The 24,193-nt window shown below is 38.3% G+C and overlaps 1 protein-coding gene across 1 annotated transcript in view; it reads left to right on the forward strand.

Moving 5' to 3' along the window:
• Positions 1 to 24,193, forward strand: part of DCLK2 (doublecortin like kinase 2) — a 1,465,027-nt gene that overhangs the window by 124,165 nt on the left and 1,316,669 nt on the right. The window lies entirely within an intron of this gene.

Below are 24,193 nucleotides of genomic sequence, written 5' to 3' on the forward strand. Positions count from 1 at the left end.
CCCGGTTCAAAGCTGCTGAGAGCACTCCAGTCTTACCTGGTTTCTCATCCTATCATACATTCAGACCCCAAATTGTGGGCAGCAAAGCTAAAGGAGGAGGAGTTTCAATATATATTAAAAACATACACACCTCCATGCTGATCAAACAGTATGTCACACAGGAGGCACTCTAGGTGCAGTTAACCATTGACAAGACCCCTATTAAAATCATAGCTAGCTACAGGCAAGATGCCCACTCCACCTATCTGAACCTTTTCAAATCTGTCAAGATTCAACCCTTTACCCTGATCCTAGGCAACCTTAACTACCCAACCATAGACTGAAAAAACTACTCACGCAAATGCCCAGAGATTCCTCAATTTTATCAATGCAAATGCCTTGGAACAGCTAGTCGATACCTCCACAAGACATGATAATATCTTGGACTTGGTATTAATCAATGTGAGTAACCACTGCAGCACCCCTACAGTATCATTTTCCCTGGTAAGATCCAACCATAAAGTGGTCACTTTTGAAGTCACCATCTCCCCTGCCCCCCCTCTAGCTAGGGACAAACAAAAGAAACTTGTCCAAAGCTGACAACAACCTCCTGAGGGGATGGTATAAACAGCTTCACATCCGCCTCCCACTCTGTAGGAACTGGCACCAATGTCCAAATCTATACCAAAATACTATACAAGCATTTATTATAGATGCATGGAATCGGGAATACCTGACAAGACAAAATCATCCTTCATAAGAAAGAGTAAACCTGTCTGGTGGACATTTGCAATAAATAAACTATATAACAAAAGGAAAAAATTGCTATCCAGGACCAAGAAGGAACAGGTGCCCAATTGGAAACAATCTCTCCTTAGCCAGAACAAGCAAATAACAGCACTAGTGAAATCCTCTAAACTTCTAATCCAAATTGTCCACATCTACTAGAGATTATCATAAGGCCTTCTTCACATATGTCCATAATCTCAAAGGAAGCACCCAGATCTGTTCAGAACTGGTGGTTAAGGACACCACATACACAAATGCTGTAGATATAGCCAACCTATTGACTGACAGATTCAGTGAAAACTTCATCCCTCTGTCCCCACATCAATAAATCAGGACATCCCCAGTACCTGCCCCCCTCCCCTTACCTCTAGGGAACAGGCCATCACTGCCCACTCAAAGACAAAAAAATACAGCCTCCGTGAGACCTGATAACATCCCAGGTTGCATCCTACATGAACTTGCAGCACCATTAGGCACACTGTTCAACCAAAGCCTGAGTATTGGCTTCCTCCCAAGCGAGTGGAGGACACCCACTGTCATCCCTTTACACAAAGGTGGAGTGCCCACCGATCCATGAAATTATAGACCCATCAGCCTAACTAGCCTGATCTGCAAGACCATGGAGCAGATTATCATGGACCCTCATTAACAGGGACATTGGCAATCTCGAAACACCCGACCCCACACACATTGGCTTTGTCAAGGGGAGGTCATGTCTGTTAAACCTGGTCAACTTCTTTGAGACAGTCACCAAAGCCATAAATGAGGGGAAGATGGTGCACACCATCTATCTTGACCTGGCCAAAGCCTTTGACACTATTCCTCACTCTGGCGTAATAGATAAACTCTCTCAACTAGACCTCAATCCATATGTTACCATATGGGTAGCAAATTGGCTCACTGATAGAACCCACCTAATCAAAATAGGAGAAGCCACCTCAAGCAGTAGACATGTCATGAGCAGCGTACCCCAGGGATCCATATTGGGGCCTCTGTTATTTGGGGTATACTTCTTTGAGGTGCAAGCCAAAACCAGTGGGCTATGGCTGATCACGTTTCCAGATGACTGCAAGATGGGCGCAGTCATCAATTCCCCAAGTGATGTGGACGTCCTTCAAGGGGGTCTCACCCAAACAAATGACTGATGTCAGAAACATGGCCTCAAGCTGAATGCCAAAAAATGCATCATTATCCCCTTTGGGGAGAGTGATGTCCCCACATATTATCACATAAATAACAATGTCCTAAGCATGCAATCAGTCATGAGGGATTTAGGCACCCAGGTTGATAGCAACCTGACTTTTGACTACCATGTTGCTTCTGTTGTACGGAACTTCTTTTACATGGCCCACTTCATAAGCAAGGGCATCTCATCCAGGGACAATGCGGTCATAACATCCTTGTATTCTTTCCTTATAAGGCCAATTACTGTGTACAACACCCCCTTCAGCATGTACTTCACAAAGCACATGCAGCAGCTGGAGATACCACAGAGGTTCCTCACCAGGAGAATCCAGGGCTTTGAACATCTACCCTACACAGATAGGTTAAAAGCCCTGTCTCTCTACTCAGGTTCAGACTCCTCAGAGGTGACCTCTGTTTGGCATACAAAGCAAGAAACCCACCTTGATGGTTCTGCTGCATATCTGCAAGTCAAGCGCCACTCGAGTAATCCACACGCGTGACCTCAACCTGATTTGTGACATCAGTAGGACTTGTCGGTGGGACAGATTTGTGTCCCAGAGACTCCCCCATCTGTGGAATAGACTCCCTCTCCAGGACAAGCAGAGCACCTCATTATCCCTTTTTAAGTGCAACCTGGATAAATGTATGGGGAACAAAAAATACACCCTTGGGATTGCACCCATGTCCCTCCTGGACAGGAGCTTTGAATGCTGACTTGTCTAAACATGGGCTACACTCTTGGCTAGGCTTCTAAGGACCTCAGGGCCAATAGCCTAGTAACGTTCTATGATCATGAGTCACAGGCTCTTCACTGAGCTCTCAGTGTAAATATTTTGTCTCTGATTATTGTCTGTTGCCCACTATGGGCAAAAGTATTTCCAAAGGGCCCAAACACCCATCAGTCAAGTTAGAGAGATAAAATAGGTCTGCCTTGGACCACAGTCCATTTTGGCAAAATAATGAGTGTCTGATAGTCCTACCTTTGTAAAATCCACATCCATTAGATTTTGTCCATTACCTTGTTCAACACTTGAACTAAAGAGTTGACCTGTCTTTCCCCACTTTTCTCAGTAGCATTAAACTTCATAAGGCCTTACTGTGTCTAGGCAATTTACAACATATGTCCCAGCTTAAAAAATCATTTTCTTAGTTACAATGACTTGCCTCTCCAACATTTCTGAGAAAACACTCTGTAGAGAATTATTTAAAATCTGCCAGCTTATTATATTTCCAGAACACATTCCCAATTACCTCTCTCTTTCCCATCACATATTCAGCATTGATATCTGCTTGAGAAGTAATTCTCAGAATTGTGCTTGGGGGTATAAAAATACTTGTGTAAACACTACCATGCAAAACCCTAAACCTTCTGGATGTTGTTGCATATTTAGGAGCCATACAGATGTTTTTCCATTGTTCTTTGGTAAGTTGCCTTTCCCAGTCTATATTACCAGTCTTTTCTAACCTCCTTTGCCTGTATAACCACCTAAGCAAGTGTATAGACTCAGCTCTTCCTGACCAAATCAAAAATGGGTCCTAGTGAAAAAAAAACAGGCCACCCTGATGGACCTCAAATATAAATAGATTATATAATAAAAGGAAGAAACTGATCTCTAAGAATGAGAGGGAACGTACGAACATACTCACCAGAAGAAGAATACACTCCACAGCTTGAACTAACAAATCAGATATCTTGTAAAGTCCTCTAAAGATAGTTATGAAGCTAAATTAGCATCCCTAGTATAGGATAATCATAAGGCATTCTTTAGCTACGTCCAAAATCTAAAAAGGAATGCTCAACTATGTGCCGAACATATAGTGGATGGTACCTATCATACTGAACCCAAGACAAATTGCCAACCTGCTAGCTGACAGATTTGGGACAAACTTAACCCCCCTGCCCCCATCAGCCATAACCCAAAACATATCTGACACCAGTCTTCTACCTTGTATCTCCAAAGAGCAGGTCATATTTGTGCTCTCCAAGGCCAAAAACATGACCTCTATGGGACCAGATAACATCCCAGGCTGCTTACTAAATCTAAAACAAGACCTAGTGGAACCACTTGACACTCTCTTTAACCTGAGCCTGAGCACTGGCTTTGTTCCAGCAGAGTGGAGAACAACAATAGTAATCCCCTTGCACAAAGAGGGTCCATCAACTGACCCTGACCCTAAGAACTGTAGACCCATAAGCTCCCAGCCTTATCTGCAAGGCCATGGAAAGAGAATCATCACTGACCTTATCAACAAGGACATAAGCGACAGAATCATCACTGACCTTATCAACAACGACATAAGTGACATTCAGACTCTTGACCCAACTCAGTTTGGCTTTAAGGATAGATAATGCTTATATTAAACTTGGTGGATGTTGTGATGCCCGTGCCTTGGCCCAGCAATCAAGGAGCCTCAATCCTCACCACTAACACCAGAAATGGCATCTCATATATGAGGAAAGGATAACAATTACACACAGTAAAATGCAATTTCCCTTAAGAGCACACAGAGATCACAGTCAGTCCGGGGCTGGTCGCTCCCTTGCTCTCCAGGTCCCCAATAAGACTCCCCACTGGCACAGCTCTAGGGTCCAGATCTCAGCTTAGTGGGCAAGCTAAAACCTCTAGCACCCTTTCTGTCCAACCAGTGCTTCATGTCTCAGCCCAAGTAGCTGATACACACACACACACACACGCACACACACACACACACACACACACACACATACATGCACTTTGAGATAAAGAGTTTATACAACCACACAGACACTCCTGGGGATGGCTGACACAGTTTCTCCAGCTGTGCCCCTTTCTCCCAGACTATATGGTAGTTCCACTTGCCACCACCCACTAATACTTATCAACTACTCAAAGGCCCTTAAAAGGGTGTCCAATTATTACTGTGCAATATTATTATCCATTTGGTAGATGTGACTAAACAGTCAAGCTTTTTTGGAGTGACTTGGAGATCACACAGAAATACTTTAAATAATTCAGTAGTGCAGTTATGACATCAGAAAAACACTTGGTCTAAACTTTCTAGTTTCTAGCTATTCTAAAAGAAAACACAAGTCTAAGATAACTTACATGTGAGCAAGAAGCAATCCTGTGAGTTGGATGATAGAGACAAAAATGCTTAATGCTTTCTGATTCTCCCTGTTAAAATTGCTATTGCAGTTCTGATAAACATTACATCATTGTTTTACATTTTACTGGTGTTCCCAGGCTACACATTAACTGCATTTACATTCTTAACATCTCCCTTTTATCTTGCAGCTAGTCAGGAACAGAGCAATAAAAATACATTTGCATGTTTAAATCTAGCAATTTAACTCTTGGTTAAAACAATAGAAAGAATTTCTTCATCTAGACTTTTCGGCACCACTGCTACTTCAAAGGGTCACCACATGCTTTACTTTGGTCAGCAGAGTGCACTGTCACATTTATTTCCAGTTCCACATGTAACAGTGTTTCTTTACATTTAAGACAACAAGCCTGTAGTTTACATTCATATTTACAAACAACAGAATTATCTGCAAAATTCTGTCTGGTCTTCACCCTTCTCTACCAGTCTACTCAGACATCTTCAAGAATGCCACCAAAGCCCTGGATGAAGTCAAAAATAGTACATACTGCCTATCTTGACTTGGCCAAGGCTTTTGACACAATCCTCCACTAAAGTATCATTGAGAAACTCTCCCAGCTGGGGATTAACCCATATAGGATCATAGGAGGTTACTAGGCTAATGGTCCTGGGCCCTTATGAGCCTAGCCAAGAGTTTATCCTAAAAATAAAACTCAAGTCAGCACTTGTAGCCCCTGTCAATGAGGGACACAGGTGGAACCCCTGGGACAAATGTGTGGTTTCCCATCCACTCATATGTCACTAGATGGGTAGCCAACTGCCTCACCGACAGAACGCATACTGTCACAAAAAAACGCTGCTCCCAGTATCAGTAAAAGCTGTCCTCCCTACTACTACTCCTGTTCAGAAGTGTAACTACACAAGTCCATTCAAAAAGATCCGAAAGACCAGTAGCTTTCAAAATATTTTATTAACATATAAAAATAAAAAACAGATTTAGCGCTTTCATCTCCATGACGGAGACTTCATCAGAATCATCTGCTCACTAATTCTCTACCATATTTAAAGTAGTACAATCCACATCATTGGCTGGCCAATTAATCCAAAGATTTTTCCTGTTTTAACCCTTATATAACAGTTTAGCAATGGGTTACTGCTACCATATTTGCTATTACTGCATTATTTTCCTTACCATAGACTTAAAGGATTTATTCTCAGTAATACCCCATATAGAAGGTCTTACATGGTTTGAAAAAATGTTAGTTGAGTTTAGTTTTTTGACCACCGAGGAATTTAAACTTGCATTAGAAAATATGGAACTAGTTTTGAGATACAATTATATTTATTTTCAGGGGACCTAAATCATCAAATGAATGGGGTGGCTATGGGTTCAGCGTGTGCTCCTATATATGCCAATATTATTATGTTATATTGGGATCAGCAGTATGTAAGTCCACCTTTTACCAAAATATTAAGGGGTATTACCGTTTTTTGGACGATATATTGATGGGAAAGAACTGATGAAATGATTATAGAATTTATGAATTATATAAATCACAGTACTAGTTTTTTACATTTTACACATGAAATCGGTGTAGATGAAATACACTGTTTAGATGTCAAGTTTCGGAAAGATTATGCAAATAAGACCTACAGATCTAGTATATATAGGAAGGCATGCTATTCGAATTCATACCTACATTATGAGAGTGACCATCCATATTACCTTAAAAAGAATATTATAAAGGGACAGATGATCAGAATAGCAAGAATGACATCTGATAAAACTGATTTTATGAATGAACTAGGGAATCTACACAAGATGTTTAATGGAAGGGGGTATCCTGATGAGTTAATCAACCCTATTAAGGAACTAGTGACAAAAGGATGGGGCACCACATTTTTACCCTTATGGACCAGTGGGGAAACTGATGGACCTAAGAAAGTTTATTCTAACATTGAATCAACCACTGTACAATTACCATATTTGACGCTTACATATCACAAAGAAATGGGTTGGATAAAGAAATGTATAAATGACATTTGGGATATGTTCAGTAGGATACCTACAAGGGTGGGAGTTTTCCAAAAAACATTGAGATATAGTTTAAAAGGCATATGAATTTAAAAAATATATTGGAAAAGAATAAGAACGAATATAGAAGTGGAACATGTCCAAAATATGACGCCTTCTAATGTGGGAGGTGTGCACAATGCCTGTTTGTAGCTGAAACAAAGGAATTGGAAATACCTGGTATAAACAGGAATGTTGTGTCTTTCGGCTTTTCCCGGTTAGGGGTCGCCACAGCGGAACTCTGGTCCGCTAATGATTGGCAGTTGATTTTTACGTGCTGAGTTGCCGGCCCTAATGCACAACCTTCAATGAAGGTATAAACAGGAATATAAGGGGTAAATCATATTCTAGTTGCTATACGAAAGGTGTTGTGTACTTGGTATATTGTAAGATCTGCTAGCCTGGCCTTGAAATTACTCTCAGCGGACCCAAAGAGACACAATTTAGAATAATGACACTTTTGCCTCTATGAACATAGGAACAAGTATATCTGTATAAAACAATACAAAAAGTGCCCAATAACCACCAAATACCTCTGCAGAAAAGCTTGATACAGACAAAAATCCAAAAAAGAAAGCTGAGGTAAGGCTCCAGTGTCCAAATAAATGCAGAAACCAGTCTTCAGGCATTGTATAAAATGAAGTCTTCTTTAATGTCACACAAGCGCTTTCACACAATGCTTCTTCAGGTGTATGAGTAACATAATTAACTACACCTATTTATATACCTAATTTAGTTACAAGACCTAACAATCTATTAAAATTAAAGTTATACAGTCACACAATGAATTAAAAATAACTAGCATCAACCATCTTATTAGTTCATTAAAGATATATATATATATATATATATATATATATATATATATATATATATACACATAAAAATATATATTTATTCACATAAAAATATATAATAAAACATTTAATTGCTCATAAATATGTGAGTCTTACTTATTAAATAAAAATACATATATAAAAAATATATATATAATCACAACAATCCTAGTATCATATCTATCTACGTAACCCCCTTTTTCTCAAAATGGGTTTGATGGGCATGCTGTCATTAAGCCCATGGCCGAAATTAGCTCTCAACATAACTATCCATTTGGCCTCTATCTCTTCAGTTCTATCTCTAATGTCCCCACATTTCAGGTTTTCATATGTTCTTGCAACTATCATAAACTTGAATGTGTGCTGTTTACCTACTTTAGAAACATGTTTAGACAAGGCATTATTTTCAGACCCCTTCCCTATGTGGTATATATGCTCCCTAATTCTTTCTTTTAAACTACGATCTGTTTTGCCTATATAGAAACTATTGCATAGATAGCAAGTAGCAAGATATAACACATGTGTAGTCACACATGTTCCACTAACCCTGATATCAAAAACTTTACCTGTATCTGGATGTCTAAAACATATATCTTTATTAATAAACTGACATTGCTTACAATTACCACATGGTTTTGTGCCAATGGAGTTAACTGCTGTTACACTATCTCTACTGTTACATAGCCTTCTTTTAAGATTCTTTTTATTTTTGAATGTAAACTGTGGTCTCGAACCTACCACCTTACTGATGATAGGATCAGTCATAAGAATCTTCCAGTGATTATTAATAATACTGGTATAATTCCCAACATCCCTTGGATAAGATATATTAACCTTCAGATTATTGTCTCTCTCATTTATTTCCCGATGGTATTTATCCGAAAAGTATGGTTTAGCCCTTGTCTCCCTCAATCGTTTTACATTCATAAAACCATCTTCTATGATATTTCTCTCATACCCTCTCTCTTCCAATTCATAGCAGGTTTTAATAAGTTGCTTCTCAAATTCATTCTTATTAGCACTTAATCTAGATGCTCTAAAAAATTGATTTTGAGCAACATTTCTAAATACATATCTGGGATGCATACTCTCCCTTGATAACAAAGTTTTAACATGACATTCTTTCCTATAAAGTTTAGTGCTAATAGTGCCTGAATTTCCTTTTTCTAAACGTACATCTAAAAAACTGATCCTCTCTTCAGAGTAATTTAAGGTAAATTTCAAAAATCGTGTTGTATTATTAATATATTCAACAAACGCTAACAAATCTATTGCTGCCCCCCCCCACAAAATAAAAAGATCATCGACAAACCTCCTATAGAATAATACCAAGTCACTATAGGGTCCATTAAACACATATTCTGTCTCCCATGCCAACATAACGGCATTTGCATATGTGTTAGAGCATGAACTCCCCATCGCTACACCATTCTTTTGATAGTAAACTTGGTTCTTAAACAAAAACACATTATTCATAAGCACTATAGTCATCAATTCATGCAATGTTCTCACTTCATCAGGTTTATACAAATTAATTCTGGTCATGAGTTCACTAAACAACTCTAGACCTACTGTGTTAGGAATAACAGTAAATAATGAAACAACATCTAATGTTACTAATAAAAAAACAGAACTTATTTTACCCTGTTGCATATATACATAGAGATCATTAAGAAATTGTTCAGTGTCTTTAAGAATAAATTCGGATTTATCTATAATTGGTTTTAACTTTTTGTCTGAATATATGGATAGTGCCTCCGTGCACCACCCACTACTTGAGACTATAGGTCTCATAGGGCGTCTGACAGGGTTCTTGTGAATCTTAGGCAAACCCTGTATGTGGGGAATAGTGCATTTGGTACTAGTAAAATATTCAATTAGTTCTTTGCTAATAAGATGTGTTTGTTCTAGTTGTCTAATATTATTATTAACTGATATAACCATTTCTTTAACATCAGAGTATCTAATCTTCTGATAAAAACCAGTATTGTCAAGCATCTCATACATCAGAACATCATAGAACTCACTATCCAAGACAACTATACGCCCACCCTTATCAGCTGGTCTAATGACCAAGTCAGCATCATTTTCAAGTTTATACAAAGCTTCAAATTCACTTTTACTAAGGTTATGCCATTTATTTCTACATTTCTTATCATTGTAGGTTTTATATATATCATCTATAACAATCTGTTCAAATGCATTAATCAATGCTGTTTGTTTGGGGACAAAAGTGATAGGTCTATTAAAAACATATCCATCATTCACTGCATTCTGCTGAAATAAATATTTCAACATCAAATTTCTTGTGAACATCTTAACATCGAAAATTATATCTGTGATACTCATATCACTAGAAGGTATAAAGGATAAGCCTTTCGAGAGTACATTAATTTCTGAGTTTGTTAAAACACGCTTAGAAAGATTTGTTATATATGTCTTACTTGTTGGAAAGCTTTCTTTATGGTGTAGGTATTGTCCTTCACTTCTTCGTACTTCCTTTTGTACCGAGTGTTGCTCCTGCCCCTGGGTTGGTACGTCTGCCCCTGAGAGCCTCTCCGATTCCCTGAGGTATCCCTCATAGGAAGCGGAAAATTTAAACAATGATTAACTGCACCAACAACTTCGTTCAACATTGACGGTTGCTCACGTTGAAGAGTACTCAATACTTCATCCTCCGCTCCCCTGTGTACTTCTGCAGTAGTCAGGACCACCTTTCTCCTTGCACCCAACACATCACTAGAATTCACTACTGGCGAATTTGTCTGGATGCGTAAAGCATCATTCGCCATGCTTTCTAAATGCAATGTTGCTCCACACTGTTGTACTGACAAAGCGCCATTTTGGACCTCAATGGCTCCTATGCTGACATCATTCCATCATTCATCATCCAGCCTGAGTTGCCTGGTTTCACTAAATGTTGTGTCACGTGGCCAAGTGAAGATATTGCCTAAGGCAAAGTCCTGGCAATCTCTTCTTAGTTTCTTCAGTTTAATTTGTAAAAGTTTACGCTTATACGTGTTAACATTATCTACAGTTTCTGATAGCAGTCTTGCGAACACATCTCCATTATATTTAGTGCATAGTTGCGAGTAGTTGGTCTTCACCTCTCCTACAAGAATCAGTTCTTTTCTTTCTGCAGCACTAATTAGCAATTCAATATAACTCATGCTGGTCGCAATATTTAATTTCTGCCATTCACTAACAAGTACAGAGTCTCGGTCAGCCTGAGCTGGCATTTTCAATATTCTCAGGCCTCGTGGTATCAAATTTTCAGCCAGACAAACTTGCAGATGAAATTTTTCATACTGCAGCCTAGCTAATTTCGACATATTTTTCTCTAATGTCAATAAATTAGTACGAAGTAGTAAAAAGTCAAATTCAGATTCACTGTCACCATCAATAGTTAAATCTCTATTTAAAAGAGGCTTCTCTCGATCAGTAACTTTAGAAATTTCAGCACTTAAATCAGGTTGTTGAGCATTAGAAATGCTATTTGAAGGATTAGTTATGGGTGAATAATCAAGTTCAATTTCTTCCATACCACTGGCCATAGCTTTGGTGTTATCTGGCATGGATAGAAGTAATAAAACAATACAAAAAGTGCCCAATAACCACCAAATACCTCTGCAGAAAAGCTTGATACAGACAAAAATCCAAAAAAGAAAGCTGAGGTAAGGCTCGTGTCCAAATAAATGCAGAAACCAGTCTTCAGGCGTTGTATAAAATGAAGTCTTCTTTAATGTCACACAAGCGCTTTCACACAATGAATTAAAAATAAATGTGTATGAAAGTGCTAGCATCAACCATCTTATTAGTTCATTAAAGATATATCTACATATATATATATATATATATATATATATATATATATATATATACACATAAAAATATATATATATTCACATAAAAATATATAAAACATTTAATTGCTCATAAATATGTGAGTCTTACTTATTAAATAAAAATACATATATAAAAAATATATATGTAATCACAATAAACCTAGTATCATATATATTTACGTAACCCCCTTTTTTCTCAAAATGGGTTTGATGGGCATGCTGTCATTAAGCCCATGGCCAAAATTAGCTCTCAACATAACTATCCATTTGGCCTCTATCTCTTCAGTTCTATCTCTAATGTCCCCACATTTCAGGTTTTCATATGTTCTTGCAACTATCATAAACTTGAATGTGTGCTGTTTACCTACTTTAGAAACTTGTTTAGACAAGGCATTATTTTCAGACCCCTTCCCTATGTGGTATATATGCTCCCGAATTCTTTCTTTTAAACTACGATCTGTTTTGCCTATATAGAAACTATTGCATAGACAGCAAGTAGCAAGATATACCACATGTGTAGTCACACATGTTCCACTAACCCTGATATCAAAAGCTTTACCGGTATCTGGATGTTTAAAACATATATCTTTATTAATAAACTGACATTGCTTACAATTACCACATGGTTTTGTGCCGATGGAGTTAACTGCTGTTACACTATCTCTACTGTTACATAGCCTTCTTTTAAGATTCTTTTTATTTTTGAATGTAAACTGTGGTCTCGAACCTACCACCTTACTGATGATAGGATCAGTCATAAGAATCTTCCAGTGATTATTAATAGTACTGGTATATCTCCCGACATCCCTTGAATAAGATATATTAACCTTCAGATTATTGTCTCTCTCATTTATTTCCCGATGGTATTTATCCGAAAAGTATGGTTTAGCCCTTGTCTCCCTCAATCGTTTTACATTCATAAAACCATCTTCTATGATATTTCTCTCATACCCTCTCTCTTCCAATTCATAGCAGGTTTTAATAAGTTGCTTCTCAAATTCAACCTTATTAGCACTTAATCTAGATGCTCTAAAAAATTGATTTTGAGCAACATTTCTAAATACATATCTGGGATGCATACTCTCCCTTGATAAGTGTTAACATGACATTCTTTCCTATAAAGTTTAGTGCTAATAGTGCCTGAATTTCCTTTTTCTAAAAGTACATCTAAAAAACTGATCCTCTCTTCAGAGTAATTTAAGGTAAATTTCAAAAATCGTGTTGTATTATTAATATATTCAACAAACGCTAACAAATCTATTGTTGTTCCCCCCCACAAAATAAAAAGATCATCGACAAACCTCCTATAGAATAATACCAAGTCACTATAGGGTCCATTAAACACATATTCTGTCTCCCATGCCAACATAACGGCATTTGCATATGTGTTAGAGCATGAACTCCCCACCGCTACACCATTCTTTTGATAGTAAACTTGGTTCTTAAACAAAAACACATTATTCATAAGCACTATATTCATCAATTCATGCAATGTTCTCACTTCATCAGGTTTATACAAATTAATTCTGGTCATGAGTTCACTAAACAACTCTAGACCTACTATTTTAGGAATAACAGTAAATAATGAAACAACATCTAATGTTACTAATAAAAAAACAGAACTTATGTTACCCTGTTGCATATATACATAGAGATCATTCAGAAATTGTTCAGTGTCTTTAAGAATAAATTTGGATTTATCTATAATTGGTTTTAACTTTTTGTCTAAATATATGGATAGTGCCTCCATGCACCACCCACTACTTGAGACTATAGGTCTCATAGGGGGTCTGACAGGGCTGATATGAGTATCACAGATATAATTTTTGATGTTAAGATGTTCACAAGAAATTTGATGCTGAAATATTTATTTCAGCAGAATGCAGTGAATGATGGATATGTTTTTAATAGACCTAGCACTTTTGTCCCCAAACAAACAGCATTGATTAATGCACTTGAACAGATTGTTATAGATGATATATATAAAACCTACAATGATAAGAAATGTAGAAATAAATGGCATAACCTTAGTAAAAGTGAATTTGAAGCTTTGTATAAACTTGAAAATGATGCTGACTTGGTCATTAGACCAGCTGATAAGGGTGGGCGTATAGTTGTCTTGGATAGTGAGTTCTATGATGTTCTGATGTATGAGATGCTTGACAATACTGATTTTTATCAGAAAATTAGATACTCTGATGTTAAAGAAATGGTTATATCAGTTAATAATAATATTAGGCAACTAGAACAAACACATCTTATTAGCAAAGAACTAATTGAATATTTTACTAGTACCAAATGCACTATTCCCCACATACAGGGTTTGCCTAAGATTCACAAGAACCCTGTCAGACCCCGTATGAGACCTATAGTCTCACGTAGTGGGTGGTGCACGGAGGCACTATCCATATATTTAGACAAAAAGTTAAAACCAATTATAGATAAATCCGAATTTATTCTTAAAGACACTGAACAATTTCTTAATGATCTCTATGTATATATGCAACAGGGTAAAATAAGTTCTGTTTTTTTATTAGTAACATTAGATGTTTTTTCATTATTTACTGTTATTCCTAACACAGTAGGTCTAGAGTTGTTTAGTGAACTCATGACCAGAATTAATTTGTATAAACCTGATGAATTGAGAACATTGCATGAATTGATGAATATAGTGCTTATGAATAATGTGTTTTTGTTTAAGAGCCAAGTTTACTATCAAAAGAATAGTGTAGCGATGGGGAGTTCATGCTCTAACACATATGCAAATGCCGTTATGTTGGCATGGGAGACAGAATATGTGTTTAATGGACCCTATAGTGACTTGGTATTATTCTATAGGAGGTTTGTCGATGATCTTTTTATTTTGTGGAGGGGAACAGCAATAGATTTTTTAGCATTTGTTGAATATATTAATAATACAACACGATTTTTGAAATTTACCTTAAATTACTCTGAAGAGAGGATCAGTTTTTTAGATGTACTTTTAGAAAAAGGAAATTCAGGCACTATTAGCACTAAACTTTATAGGAAAGAATGTCATGTTAACACTTTGTTATCAAGGGAGAGTATGCATCCCAGATATGTATTTAGAAATGTTGCTCAAAATCAATTTTTAGAGCATCTAGATTAAGTGCTAATAAGGATGAATTTGAGAAGCAACTTATTAAAACCTGCTATGAATTGGAAGAGAGAGGGTATGAGAGAAATATCATAGAAGATGATTTTATGAATGTAAAACGATTGAGGGAGACAAGGGCTAAACCATACTTTTCGGATAAATACCATCGGGAATAAATGAGAGACAATAATCTGAAGGTTAATATATCTTATTCAAGGGATGTTGGGAGATATACCACTATTATTAATAATCACTGGAAGATTCTTATGACTGATCCTATCATCAGTAAGGTGGTAGGTTCGAGACCACAGTTTACATTCAAAAATAAAAAGAATCTTAAAAGAAGGCTATGTAACAGTAGAGATAGTGTAACAGCAGTTAACTCCATCGGCACAAAACCATGTGGTAATTGTAAGCAATGTCAGTTTATTAATAAAGATATATGTTTTAGACATCCAGATACAGGTAAAGTTTTTGATATCAGGGTTAGTGGAACATGTGTGACTACACATGTGGTATATCTTGCTACTTGCTGTCTATGCAATAGTTTCTATATAGGCAAAACAGATTGTAGTTTAAAAGAAAGAATTAGGGAGCATATATACCACATAGGGAAGGGGTCTGAAAATAAAGCCTTGTCTAAACATGTTTCTAAAGTAGGTAAACAGCACACATTCAAGTTTATGATAGTTGCAAGAACATATGAAAACCTGAAATGTGGGGACATTAGAGATAGAACTGAAGAGATAGAGGCCAAATGGATAGTTATGTTGAGAGCTAATTTCGGCCATGGGCTTAATGGCAGCATGCCCATCAAACCCATTTTGAGAAAAAGGGGGTTACGTAGATAGATATGATACTAGGTTTGTTGTGATTATATATATATTTTTTATATATGTATTTTTATTTAATAAGTAAGACTCACATATTTATGAGCAATTAAATGTTTTATTATATATTTTTATGTGAATAAATATATATTTTATGTATATATATATATATATATATATATATATATATTTAATGAACTAATAAGATGGTTGATGCTAGCACTTTCATACACATTTATTTTTAATTCATTGTGTGACTGTATAACTTTAATTTTAATAGATTGTTAGGTCTTGTGACTAAATTAGGTATATAAATAGGTGTAGTTAATTATGTTACTCATACACCTGAAGAAGCATTGTGTGAAAGCGCTTGTGTGACATTAAAGAAGACTTCATTTTATACAACACCTGAAGACTGGTTTCTGCATTTATTTGGACACTGGAGCCTTACCTCAGCTTTCTTTTAAGTATATCTGTATATTTATTATTTTTATTGAATATAGAATAGATTGAGTTGATCTGTAACATTATTTTATAAATATTTATAAATTCTATTGTATACATAGATTAATTGTTTTTTACTTCACTTGTATACAGTAACATAAACATTATAATAGTTTTTATATATTTTATTCTAAATAATTTTTATTAATTTTAATTTTATTAATTTTAATTTTATTAATATTTAATATCTATAAAGAATTAATTAAGCACTTTATATATGCACTATGAATGCACTTTAGTAGGATAAGGATTTTAATGTAAAAAAATGTTACTATATCACTTTTTTGGTCCTTGTGTGTTGAACCTGTATTTTAGTACTGATTCCCCATGTATTTTGTCCCTTGAATATTCAGAGTCATTAAACATATATATTGTATGTGTATAAAAATTTTTAGACTCCTATACTTCGTATATACTCATGTACTCTTTTTTTATATATATATATATATATGTATATATTTTTAAAGTCTGCATTTACTAGTAAGAACAAGTTATTTAACATGAAATGGGTATACACAACACAAACATTGTAGCAGTAACTCATTGTTAAACTGTTATATAAGGGTTTCAACAGGATAAATCTTTGGATTAATTGGCCAGCCAATGATGTGGATTATACTACTTTAAATATGGTAGAGAATTAGTGAGCAGATAATTATGATGAAGTCTCCGTCACGGAGATGAAAGCGCTAAATCTGTTTTCCATTTTTATATGTTAATAAAATATTTTGAGAGCTACTGGTCTTTTGGATCTTTTTGAATGGGCTCGTGTAGTTACACTTCTGAACAGGAGTAGTATGGAGGACAGCCTTTACTGATACTGGGAGCAGTGTTTTTTTGTGATTCTTTTTGTGTCGAGAACGCATACTGTCAAAGTTGGTGATTCCATTTCTACCGGTAGACCAGTTGCCAGTGGCATACCACTAGCATACCACAAGGATCTGTGCTGGGCCCTCTACTGTATGGCATCTATTACTTGTAAGTCCAGGTGAAAGTAGATGGCTTGTGGCTTACCAAGTTTACTGATGATGAAGTCATCATACAATTTTAACATATTACAGAAGAGACTAATACTGACAGATGATTGGTGCCAAAGCCACAGACTAAAACTAAATGCACAAAAGTGCATTATTATCATCTTTGGCAAAGAGGAAGTCCCTGCAAATTAAAATATTGCCAGCTCCCCATTATGGTCAAAGCCAGTGGTGTGAGATTTGGAAATGCAGGTTGATAGCAATCTAAACTTTGATCACCATGTGTTCACAGTAGTAAGTAAAGCCTCCTATGCTGTGCACCTCATAAGTAAGGGCAGCGCATCCAAGACTAAGGATGTTATAAATCCTCTGTACTCGATCCTCATCAGACCACTAATAGAGTACAACAATCCCTTTTGCATTTACCACGCCAGACACTTGCAGCAGCTGGAGAGACCCCAGAGGTTTCTCACCAAGAAATTTCAGGTCCTCCAAGGCATTACCTACATGGAAAGAATGAAAGCGCTGTCACTGTATTCTGTATCCTACAGGGTGCTGAGAGGCAACTTGTGCCTAGCCTACAGAGCCATCTCTGACCCTGTCCTAATGGAAATACTGCACATCCACAGATCAAATGGGACGAGAGTCACTCACTCCAGGGATCTCAACCTAGTCTTTGACATTAACAGAACATGCTGGAGAGATGGATATCTCCCAGAGATTGCTACTTTTCTGGAATAAACTCCCAATTCATGTGAAGTAGAGCTGCTCAGTGACCCTATTCAATTGCAACCTAGACAATTGGATGGGAGACTGTAAATTTATGTCCCTCATGGACAGTGGCAGTCGGTGCTGATCATAGACTCGGTCTGTGAATAATGACCATCTAACCAAAGTCAATTAGGGAATGCTGGTATAATATGGCAAGCCTTGTAAAGGTCCTATGGCCATTAGCCTAGTAACCTCATATGAACCTATGATCCTTATATTTATCACGTTGTATATTTTATATGTCATACTAATTATTACTTTCTTAACAGCTTTTTCTGTTCTAGATTCAGTTAAAATCTCTCTCAAGGTTGGAGACTCGCTTACCATTCCCCTATCACCTAATCTTTACAAGTCCCCGATATGGAATATGGTCTCCAACCTGCAGTCCAGACCTCTGTTGGGCCTTAACCCACTCAGATGGCTTTCCTTCCCTAGTTATTTCCTCCCAAATACCTTGTTTCCTTTGCTAAATTTCTCTAGTAAATTCCATCTCCTTCTTGCCTATTTCCTATATCCTTACTTGCAGTCCTTTTTTATTGATAAAATCTCCTTTCTTCATTCCTGTGTTGGCTTAATTCTTGGAATACTTTCTGCAGTTTAATGTGTGCATCTTTAGAAGATCATGCAATGGCACCCAGTTTACTGTCATCTACAAAATTAGAGAGTCATAGCACATCAACATATGCCTTAACATCTGGAAAGTAGACACCGAAGAGTAGAGATACTGGTGGCATGAATTTGCATGGAAAAGCTGCTCCATCCTTTATGATGCAAGTCCTGTCTATGAGGCAGATGGATATCCAGCAGATGATGTAAGGATTAAAGTTACACTGCGTAAATGTTGTGCAGTTTTGTTGATGATATCTACATGGGGCATCGCATCACAGGCATTTGCTAGGTCGAGATAAGTGTGGATGGCAAGGCCATGACAATGACTATGATGTTATATCAAAGAAGTTGCTTAGACTGAGTAGACAGCACCCAGCTTTAACAAAGTCACATTAGTTTGGCTTAAGTAACTGAAGGTTCCATATGTCATGTACAAAATCAGCTATGTGATCCATTACCTTGCAAATGATGCTGGTGAGACTTAATGGCCTGCATTTACCTGGATAAGTGGTGGACCTACACTGCTGTATTGGGACCAGTATGGCAGTTCACAGAGCATCAACTGTACAGTCAGGGAATAAACTAAAAACTATAGTTAAATAGGTTAGGTAGTGGTTGAGCAAAAATATATTTGTCATTTAGCAGGAGGCAGCCAGATACCTTGTCCAGGTATGGATGCAAGGACTTATCAGTAGGAGAAAGAGGAGTTAGATGGGTAATGGTATGGGTTAAAGGAGTGGTTTGTACAGTGAAGTTGGAGCTGAATTTTCTAGCAAGGATGTTGAAGATGAGTGCCTGTTGGAGCTGTTGGATATCTGTTCAGAGCACCACTATAACTATTTCTTCTGAGATTCTTGATGTTATATCAAAGCCAGCCACAAAGCATTTTTAAGTGGCAATTTTTAATTCATATGTAGCCTTACATTTGTTAACTGAGTGCCTGAATTTTTTTACTAACTGGCAAATCCCATTTATGGTGAGGACAGGAGAATATTGTGTATAAAGCTAGTAGGTTAGGTTTTCCTTTTGTTATATAATTTATGTGCTACTTCCATCAGAAGATATTGAAGGGAGCCTATAATTTTGAGGATATGGCAGTAGGTTTCGTTAATTGTGGCCATGACCCTGAGAATCTTGAAGTTGGTATTGTGTGAAATTTGACATGAGCCGAGGATGACACAGCCTCCTGCCCTCCACTGTTTTATTGTATCTAAATGAATGCTAAATGCTAAACCCAAGAATAGAGGGAGTGTTATCGGCACACTAGAATTGGAATCCAGTAACAATACAGATATGGATATGCTCAAGTGTCGGAATACCTCATATGTGGGCATTTTGCTTGTTTAAATTCCTGGCATTAAGCAGTGCAATCTTCATGTAAGCCAGACAGGAAGTTGCTAAGGTTATATGTCCAGGAGATGGACTTTTCCTAAATAAAGGCAGCATAGGACCTGCAGAAGTTTTACCCAGTGTTTATATGTTGGGGTGGGAAAAGGCAAGAGTCCATTTCTGGCAAATCACAATAACCTGTTAGCCATCTCCTGCCATGCTGACTTGTACTGGATCCATTTGGGTGATGCCATTTACATATTAAGCTACATTAATCCTTAAGGCCAACTATTTTGTCATTCTATTGCAGTATTATTCTTGGTAAAGGCAGATATGACTTATGACTACAAGTTTTCCTGTCTCAGACACATGCTAGAGAGACATTTGTCATGCCTCTGCATCTCCCCCAAGGTAGTTCTTTAAGATTGTTCACCCCCACGCGGGTAACCAAAAGGTTATATTTGTACTCAGGATGGATGGTTTTAAGGGCTCTAATCACATCATGACTCTGGCATCTGAGAGACAGCTTACTTTCACCTTCTTGGTGTCCAGCCAGCTTGCTGTCACCTTCTCAGCCTTGTGAAAATAGGATCTATATGTCTAGCTAGAAGATCACTATGGACTAAGGCTTTATCTTGGGGTACTGCAGGCTTTGTGGATGTCCTAGGTATAGCATGCATTGCTGATGATTCTTTGTAGATATGGGTGAGGATGCGGGTGGGTGAGGATGTGGGTTTGGTAGCATTAGTGTGTCTAGGTGGCTGAGGTTTGTTTGTGATATGTTAAGATGTGCTGCCATGTGAGAAGCCTCTAATCAACTAGGTGATTTGAATCTCACAGACCGGGCTACTGCTTAATGAGTTATATCTTATCAGCCTACTGGCCAGTGACATTATAACTAGAGCAATCACAATAGAATACTAGAAGGATGAATTCCCAGTAAGAGTGAATGCAATGGGTAGGCCTTCAAAAAGGAGACAGTTTTCATTGTGAAAAAAACAATGAGACCGTTATAAAGATGAACAATTCAGGAGGACAGAATCCTGGAGGAGCAAGCAAAGTAATAGAAAAAGACTTGATGCAGATGGAGCAGGATAAAGATATTAAAGTTATATTTGCCCAAGGCTACATCTTATATGCCCAGTGAGGGAGAAGTGATCAGCCAAGAAGATGCTGGTGATCATCGCCAGGTTAGTAGAGTCTAGGCAAACATTGAATCAGTTCATTTTACTGACACAGCTTGTTATTGCATGTACTACTGGAAACCTTGCAAGGTTATAACTGGAAGAAGGACATAAACATAAACTTTGGAGAAACCTACTGGATAGGTTGAGCTCACTGTATACACAGCAGTTTATATTTTTCATCACACTTCTCATATAAACTTCCTTATATCTGATCTATCTGTTCATAGATAGATACTAGGCTATCTGCCCTAGGGCATTTATAAGCCTAGCCAGAGTGTATTTGGCTTCCGCCTCCCTATTAGATTAGCCTACTGTGCCTCTGTAAAGTAGGTCACAGAAGGTACCCTTTTAAGATTAGTTTACTGTGCCTCTGTCTAGCAGGGGCACAGAAGAGATCCCAGGGGTGAATTTGCAATTTCACATCCACGCGTCCAGATTTCGCTTGAAGAGGGTCAGCAAGGGGCTATGTCTAACATGAATTGGGATTCTATTCCAGAGTGAGGGGTGCCTCTGGGAAATGAATCTGTCCCTCCAGCATGTCCTATTTATTTTAGTGCTGAGGTTTAGGTCCCTGGAGCGTGTAGCTCTAAGGGACTTGGATTTTTTGAGGTGGAGCATGTCCATTAATTCTGGGTTTGACATGGCTTTGTACGTCAGGCATAGATCGCCTCTGAGTAGGCGGTAAGCAACTGAGTAGAGCTGGAGTTTCTTTAGTCGAGCTGCATAGGACATCTGTTTGTAGCCCATGATCCTCTTGGTGAGGTACTTTTGGGTTCTCTCCAGTTGCTGCAGGTGTCGGGTAAGGTACATCCCAAAAGGGGCATTGTATTCAATTATGGGCCTGATGAGTGATGAGTAGAGGGGCACAATGACCTCTCTTGATCTAGATGCGAACCCTTTCGTGATAAGGTGGGCTATATAGAAGGTCTTTCTAACCACTTTGGCAACGTGATTATCAAAGGAGAGATTAGTATCTACGTTGGTCCCCAAATCTCTAATTACTTCTTCCGTACTTAATGGATTACCACAATTCTTTACAGTGATTTCCTTGGCTGGGGGTGGGGATGGGATATGGATGTCCAGGGAAATTTGTTTATGGTCTGATCTTACCAATGAGGGGTTTACCTTTGGTGTGGAACATAGAGTCCCCATGTTGGTGATGACCAGGTCCCATATGTTGTTCCCTCTTGTGGAAGTGGTGACCAGTTGTTCCATTGCGTTATAGTTTATAAATTCAAGGAACCGTTGGGCGAGGGTGTTTGGGCTTGAGTAGTTTTCCCAGTCAATGTTTGGGTAGTTGAAGTCACCCAATAACATAGTGTTTGGAGAGGCCTTCATTATTCTCCAGTGTTCTCAGGAATGCCAAGTGGGGTTCCTGTAATAGGGAGGGTGTTCTGTAGCAGGCTACAAACTGAAAGGCAGTTTTGCCCGCTGTTAGTTGCACATGGATGGTTTCCGATGCTTCGTGCAGTGCCACTAACCTGGAGGTGTAGGTATCTTTGATGAATATAGATACTCCCTCTCCTTTTGTGCTTCGGTCCGAGTTTTGGGGCCGAAACGCATGGTATGAGTTATAACCTGGTAGTGCTGGGGTGCTCTCAGGAGCCTTGAACCAGGTTTCTGTTACTGCACAGACATCGATTTTCTCCATACTGAGGAGAGCCTCGAGTGCATGCATCTTGAGGTTTAGACTTCTGGCACTGAGTAGCATTACCTTTAGTTTTTTTATCCTTGGGTTGTCTATGGAGGTGGGTTTGTCCTTTGAGCCTTGCCTAAAAAAGACACTATGGGGGTGGCAAGAGCCTTGGCCAATATACGAAAGCCTAAGGGTGACAGGTGCAATACCAGCCTGGGCTACATGGTCAGGGAGCTCCTCTACGTCTCTTTTCATGTAGTCCAGGGAGGTACGTCTCAGGTCATTCACACCAGCATGGACAATGACGGAGTCATACTTGTACTTGCTTTGGAGTGACCCGAGTGCTTGCATTATGTGGCGGATCCTGGCACCCGACAGGCAGCTTACAGTGACCTTCTCCTTGTTCAGTCTGGTGAGCGGGACGTCAGTGTGCTGGAGTCCCCTATAGCAAGTGTATTTGGTGTGTTGTTTGGCCTTAAGGGCTGTGACTGTGAGGCACACTGATTTTGTGAGATATGTGATTCATATGTAAGTGTATGTGACCTGTTACCTTCCCAGGAAGACCTGCTATTGTCAGCTAGTACTTTTGCCAAGTGACTCGCTGATAGTAATGTACCCTACCCCTTAAAAAGTGTTTTCATAGCATGTTTTTTTTTTCTTAGTATTTGTAGGTTGGATGGCTCCAATCCAGTTTTAGTTTAGGTGCATAGAAGGTGCCCTGAAGATTTAAGGCTGGTAAACTGCTAATATCCTTTGCAGAATATAGCCCATATAGGTTAGGGGTACTGCAGCAGGGATCATTCCAACATCTATTTTTTATGCTAAGTTTATTTGCACAACTGTACTTTCCTCTTTTCATGGCCTTTAATACAGACATGCCTCCCTGGACTACATGAAAAGAGACATGGAGGAGTTCTCAGATCTTGTAGCCCAGGTAGGTATGACCCTAGCCCTGAGTAGCATCCTGCCATCGCCCAGAATGATACCACAGTGCAAGGACAAAATGACTTCAACAATTGGCTAAGCTTTTGGTGTCATTCTAAGGGGATCCAGTATCTGTCTGCCTGGGAAGACATGGTCGACAGACCACGATGCTTTGCCAGAGATGGCCTGCACCTGTCACCCCTGGGATTCCGGATACTGGCTAAGGCTCTTGCAACCCCTATAGTGCCTTTTCTAGACAAGGTATAAATGCTAAATTCACCACCATAACCGGTACAAGCAAGCAAACTCTGAGGGTAATGCTACTCAATGCTAGAAGTCTAAACCTCAAAATGCACTCACTCGAGGCACTGCTTAAAATGGAGAACATCGACATCTGTGCAGTGACAGAGACCTGGTTCAAGGCTCCAGAGACCACCCCTGCATTACCACGCTATAATTCATACCACACCTTTCGGCCACCTAACCTGCACCGAAATACAAAAGGTGGAGGCGTGTCCA

The sequence above is a fragment of the Protopterus annectens genome, chromosome 2.part1 (genome assembly GCF_019279795.1).
Source record: "Protopterus annectens isolate FY-2018-M chromosome 2.part1, PAN1.0, whole genome shotgun sequence".
NCBI classification, from domain to species: domain Eukaryota; kingdom Metazoa; phylum Chordata; order Ceratodontiformes; family Protopteridae; genus Protopterus; species Protopterus annectens.